Source organism: Ovis aries, chromosome 10, assembly GCF_016772045.2.
Source record: "Ovis aries strain OAR_USU_Benz2616 breed Rambouillet chromosome 10, ARS-UI_Ramb_v3.0, whole genome shotgun sequence".
Taxonomy (NCBI): Eukaryota; Metazoa; Chordata; class Mammalia; order Artiodactyla; family Bovidae; genus Ovis; species Ovis aries.
In genome coordinates, this window is record NC_056063.1 from 45,241,469 (window position 1) to 45,248,442 (window position 6,974).

The window sequence follows — 6,974 nt, forward strand, 5'->3', positions numbered from 1 at the left end:
TTAAAATTACTCAACATGTCATTTGAAGAGCTTTAACACATATGTTTTCAAATTCCATTGCAAAATTAGTTTAATTCATTTAAAATGTGAGTATTGCAAGTGCAAAATCCTGGGAGGTCTTATGGCACAATGATTCTGTATTCAGGATTTAAGGTCCAAGAAGCTGGGGTCAGATATGCTTTCTGTCTAATCTGGGAAAATTATCTAAAGTCTTCATGTACCAGTTCTCCTGTCTGTAAAGTACAAATAGCAGTAGGAAAAATGAAGATAATGCAAGATAAATATTAGTATTTCTGAAAATAACACACATAAGGCTCTCAAACAGCCTGACACACATTAAACACCAAATATAGGTTAATTATTTTAATTACAGCGAAAAAGAATTGTTATGCCCAGAGTCCAAGTCCCCAAAACTGAGAGAATAAGACGTCCACAGCAATGCAAAAGCATAAAGGGGTTTATTACTAGCTCGAGCCAGGGCCCAGGTTTCATCCAGCACAGTGGAATCTGACAAGAGCCCCGAGAGTTCTGAATCACATATACTTTTATACAGACTGTTCTTTGTTTCTGTAACTGCATAGCTGATTGGTTAAACCGTAGGCATGCGCGGGACTTTTAAACCTCGCATCCCTACCTAGATTGGCTCGGGTCTGGCGTGGGCATGGGGCTACCGGGATTTTTTCTGATTGGTCTAGCTACACTGCCTGCTGGCCTGCCCCTTAGAGCCTGTCCTGGCTTCAGTTTGGTCCTAATAGAATCTTCAGTGGGAATAAAAAAGATGGATAAGTAACACAAACTCAGTGATTAGTACTTGTGTACTACAAAGAAGATTTATATATATCTTTTCTAGGATTTTCACAATTAGTTTGCCATCTCAAATAGATGTGATATTAATATCATTTCATAAGGAAAAAATACAGAAAGCCTGAGTGATTTAGCAAATTGCGATGTACAGTATCTATCTCAAAATTCAGATTTTTCAATTATTGGTCTAATGACCATGTGCCTGTGTGATCAGTTGCTCAGTCATGGCTGATTCTTTGCGACTCTATGGACTGTAGCTCTCCAGGCTCCTCTGTCCATGGGATTCCCCAGGTGAGAATACTGGAGTGGGTTGCTTTTTCCTCCTCCAGGGGATTTTTCCTGAATAACCACACCTAGAATGTTTTGAAAACCCTTTAGAAAGTTAATTACTGATATATTTCTGAATGTTTATTGTAAAATGTCTTCAACATATTTTTAATTGAAAGACAACTGCCTTACAGTGTTGTATTGGTTTCTGACCTACATCAACACAAATCAGTCATATCTCTCTGTCTGTTATATATATCCTCTCCCTCTTGAGCCTCCATCCCACTATCCCCATCCAGCCCTTTGAGGTTGTCACAGAGCACTAAGCTGGGCTTCCTGTGTTATATTAGCAGTTTCCTGCTACTGCTAAGTCGCTTCAGGCATGTCCGACTCTGTGAGACCCCATAGACGGCAGCCCACCAGGCTCCGCCATCCCTGGGATTCTCCAGGCCAGAATACTGGAGTGGGTTGCCATTTCCTTTTCCAATGCATGAAAGCGAAAAGTGAAAGTGAAGTCTCTCAGTCGTGTCCGAGACTCTTAGTGACCCCATGGACTGTAGCCTACCAGGCTCCTCTGTCCATGGGATTCTCCAGACGAGAGTACTGGAGTTGGTTGCCATTGCCTTCTCCTAGCAGTTTCCTACTAGCTATCTATTTTACACATGGTAGTATATATATATATCAGTGCTACTTTCTCTCTTCTGTACATCTAAATAAAGCAGTTTAAAAAATAAATTTGGGCTTAATTTCAAAAATTCTTTGTATGGATAGCTAAAAAGAAATTTAAATAATAATTAAATAATTATTAAATAATAATTCTATAGTTTATCATTTGCTTATGGTAGCTGTTTTATAACTTTTTATATACTTTTTATATACTGTTTTATATACTTTTATTGAATGATTTTATTGATTTTATACAGTATTATCTTCATAAACATAGATTGTTTTCAAATATTGGCTATAATAATAACTTGTCAAAGCAGTTTTATAACAATTGGGAAAATAAATATATATTTGGCTTTGCTCATGTTTTTCATTTTATCTAGGTAAGGCAAATACAATCTGATTTAATGCTTAATCTTGTATAAATCTACTCTGGTCACACAGAAGAGATCCAGGTCCTTTTTTTCATGCCCTCAGCTAACATTTCTGTGGTTGTGCTGGTTCTTTTGTGTCTTAATCTCTGTAGCACTTAAACCTCTGATACAAATTCTACCTATGTTAGAATCTAATTATAAACTGACCCATGAGTTTTTATAATTCTATGTAAAACATTTAATCTTAATCAAGTAGTAGGAATTATTTCTTTTATTTCCTTCAGATCTCCTCAGTTTAGAACACATTACATGATAAAATAGTTTTTATATTGTAACTTAAAGGGGAAAAAATTGTCCTTTAGATGCATACATTCTAGTTAAATTCAAAACTGATGCTGGTATTATAACCACATCTAGAAAATGTGCTTTTTTCTTTCTTTGCATTTAGGCAAAAGCAAACAAACTACTAAATAATCAGGAAATTGTTTTAAGAGTCTTAATCAAGTGTAGTTAATATAAAGATACAGGAAAAGCAAGAGATTCACAGCATGTAGAATGTCCCAGTTTCAAAATACTAGAGGAAAAAATAAAAGACATTCTTAGACTTGCAATTAAATTGTAAGTCTTTGGGGATCTATTACAATTTCCTATTTAGCTCACAATGACTAGAAATTATGATTTTTTCTATATCTAAGGGAAAATGCTACGCTTTAACCTTTCTCCACTCCTTTCTTAATGCCAGCAAACCTGGCATAATTACAGGAGAAAATTCAGCATGAACAGCTGAGCCATTTGAAACTGCGTTTATCATGAAGTGCTTTTGGTGACATCACAATATCCTAATTTACCAATCGCTTGAGTGCAACAGCTCTGAGATTACTTATAGATAGTTATAGATAGAGTGTTTCTTTTCTTTCTTTTTCTTTTCTTTTCTTTTCTTTTTTTTTTTTCAGAAAACCCCTGTCATATATGCATCTGGACATACATAGAGGTCAGGGGACTGAAGCATAGAGTCCTATTGACATTGATTACCACTGTGTGGTCTACCTTTTTCTTTTTCTCTGTCTTTTTCAAAATAGGGAGCTATGCACCATCCAATTTTAGTCATGACAATAAATATAATACAGGAATAGTAGCTGATATGTTTTTAGTATTTACCATTTAAAATTTCCTTGCAATGTATTGTTATTCATGTCTCTATCCTTCAACTTGTATGCTAGATCATTTAGAATATCTTTCAATTAATATTCTGTTCTATCTCTACATCAATCCTTCTTCGTCTAATATAACATCACATAAGAACATGTTGGTTCTCTCTTCAAAAGTATTGTTTTCTTGAGACCTTTAAACTCTATATCTATGGGCACATTTCTTTGTTACACTTGACAACAAAATGCCTTAAAAAGATAGATAGATAGATAGATAGATAGATAGATAGATAATCATATGTCTCCCTTTTTATCTCTTTGCTCAAATGACCTTCATTGTATATTTAAAAATAATGAACAGTTTTTTTTTTTTTTTTTTTTAACTAGACTCTCATCAGCATTTATCCTTGATGCACATTTTTCATTTGGCTGCTAGGACACTACACTCTACTGGTTTGCCTCTGGCCCATCTGTTTGCTTCTTCTCAGTGTCTTTTGCCAGTTTTCCCTCCTCATCTTCCAGAACAATAAATATTACCATACCTCCTTCGCTTTTTACACTCATTCTTTCATTGTATTGTGATCTCTTCCAGCCTCATGAGTTTAATAACATATATAAGCTCTCAATATTATTCCCAGATCAGGTCTTTCTTAAAATCTGGACTGATTCTATATGGATTTGATAATCATGAACAAATAGGTAGAAAGGAAGATGTGATAAGTGGAAGAGTGAACTGCATTTGCAGCATCATGCCTCTGTTTATCTCTCCCAACCTTGACTCATCAGTCTCACCTATCTCTCCAAACCCCATCTTATCACTCTCACCCTTGTTCACCACATTCTGGTTGCCTCTAAGAATACAGTTCAGAACCTTTGCAAAGACTATGCCTCTCAGAGCAAGTTCTCTGTCCTCGACCACCGCTAACATGTACCTGGATCTTTCAGGTCACTTTCACAAGACCCTCTTTAAAAATTCTGTCTCTGATTACCCTAAATATGTTCTATGTTATCCTGTCATCACAACAGTATTATTTTATCATTGTATCACAATATATTTTATATATCTATTTACTTATTTTATTTTATTTTTCTACCTCAGTAGGGTATAAGTTCAATGAGGACAGAAAACATGACTGCTTCATTCACAAAGTACACCCAGTTCTAGGAATGGAGCAATGGTAAAAATATATATTTTTACTGTCTGAATGACATAGAGACATGAACAAAATGTGTATTTAGTTGTTTTTCAAAAAAGAAGAAGAAAAGCTAAATTAGGAAATAGAAAAACCAAGAGATATGTTATTGTATTATGGAAAATAAAAGTTTTAAGAGAGACAAAGTTGTTAAAAATGGTATATGCTGCATAGTTAAGGAAAAGTAAAAAATGATGTGTCCCATGGCTATGGTGACAAAGAATTCAAAGTGCCACTTTCAAGGCAATATTTTAATTTTTAATTTTCCAGGGTCTTCAGAAGTTAATGAAAGAAAATAAAGTGCAGGAAAAAATAGAGTATAGAAAACTTTTTGAATTTTTTTATTTTTATTTTTCTTTGCTAGTTTGCACGTGAAGTTGAGGACCAAATTAGAACAGAGAGTAATAGCTGAAAAGGGATGTGGTGATCACAAAAGGTTTTGTTCCGTTTAATCATTTTAAGGTAATAAGTACTTCAGTTCAGTTTAGTTCAGTCACTCAGTCATGTCCGACTCTTTCCGACCCCATGAATCGCAGCACGCCAGGTCTCCCTGCCCATCATCAACTCCCAGAGTTCACTCAAATTCGTGTCCATCGAGTCAGTGATGCCATCCAGCTATCTCATCCTCTGTCATCCCCTTCTCCTCCTGCCCCCCAATTCCTCCCAGCATCTGGGTCTTTTCCAATGAGTCAACTCTTCGCATGAGGTGGCCAAAGTATTGGAGTTTCAGCTTTAGCATCATTTCTTCCAGTGTACACCCAGGACTGATCTCCTTTAGAATGGACTGGTTGGATTTCCTTGCAGTCCAAGGGACTCTCAAGAGTCTTCTCCAACACCACAGTTCAAAAGCATCAATTCTTCAGTGCTAAGGTTTCTTCACAGTCCAATTCTCACATCCATACATGACCACTGGAAAAACCATAGCCTTGACTAGACGGACCTTTGTTGGCAAAATAATGTCTCTGCTTTTGAATATGCTATCTAGGTTGGTCATAACTTTTCTTCCAAGGGTTAAGCGTCTTTTAATTTCATGGCTGCAGTCACCATCTGCAGTCATTTTGGAGCCCAAAAAAATGAAGTCTGACACTGTTTCCACTGTTTCCCCATCTATTTCCCATGAAGTGATGGGACTGGATGCCATGATCTTTGTTTTCTGAATGTTGAGCTTTAAGGCAACTTTTTCATTCTCCTCTTTCACTTACATCAATTGGCTTTTTAGTTCCTCTTCACTTGCTGCCACAGAGGTGGTGTCATCTGTATATCTGAGGTTAGTGATATTTCTCCCGGCAATTTTGATTCCAGCTTGTGTTTCTTCCAGTCCAGCGTTTCTCATGATATACTCTGCATATAAGTTAAATAAGCAGGGTGACAATATACAGCCTTGTCGTATTCATTTTTCTATTTGGAACTAGTCTGTTGTTCCATGTCCACTTCTAACTGCTGCTTCCTGACCTGCATGTAGGTTTCTCAAGAGGAAGGTCAGGTGGTCTTGTACTCCCATCTCTTTCAGAATTTTCCACAGTTTATTGTGATCCACACAGACAAAGGCTTTGGCAACATCAATAAAGCAGAAATAGATATTTTCTGGAACTCTCTTGCTTTTTCCATGATCCAGCAGGTGTGGGAAATTTGATCTCTGGTTCCTCTGCCTTTTTGAATACCAGCTTGAACATCTGAAAGTTCACGGTTCACGTATTGCTGAAGCCTGGCTTGGAGTTTTTTGAGCGTTACTTTACTAGCGTATGAGATGAGTGCAATTGTGCAGTAGTTTGAGCATTCTTTGACATTGCCTTTCTTTGGGATTGGAATGAAAATTGACCTTTTCCAGTCCTGTGGCCACTGCTGAGTTTTCCAAATTTGCTGGCAAATTAGGTACAGCACTTTCACAGCATCATCTTTCAGGATTTGAAATAGCTCAACTGAAATTCCATCACCTCCACTTTGTTTGTAGCGATGCTTTCTAAGGCCTACTTGACTTCACTTTCCAGGATGTCTGGCTCTAGGTGAATGATAGTACCATCGTGATTATCTTGGTTGTGAAGATCTTTTTAGTACTGTTCTTCTGTGTATTCTTGCCACCTCTTCTTAATATCTTCTGATTCAGTTAGGTCCGTACCATTTCTGTCTTTTATTGAACCCATATTTGCATGAAAAGTTCCCTTGGTATCTGTAATTTTCTTGAAGAGATCTCTAGTCTTTCCCATTCTGTTGTTTTCCTCTGTTTCTTTGCATTGGTCACTGAGGAAGGCTTTCTTATCTCTTCTTGCTATTCTTTGGAACTTTGCATTCAGATGTTTATATCTTTCCTTTTCTACTTTACTTTTCACTTCTCTTCTTTTCATAGCTGTTTGTAAGGCCTCCCCAAAGAGCCATTTTGCTTTTTGCATTTCTTTTCCATGGGAATGGTCTTGATCCCTGTATCCTGTATAATGTCACAAACTTCCATCCATAGTTCATCAGGCACTCTATCAGATCTAGTCTCTTAAATCTATTTCTCACTTTCACTTTATAATCATAAGGGA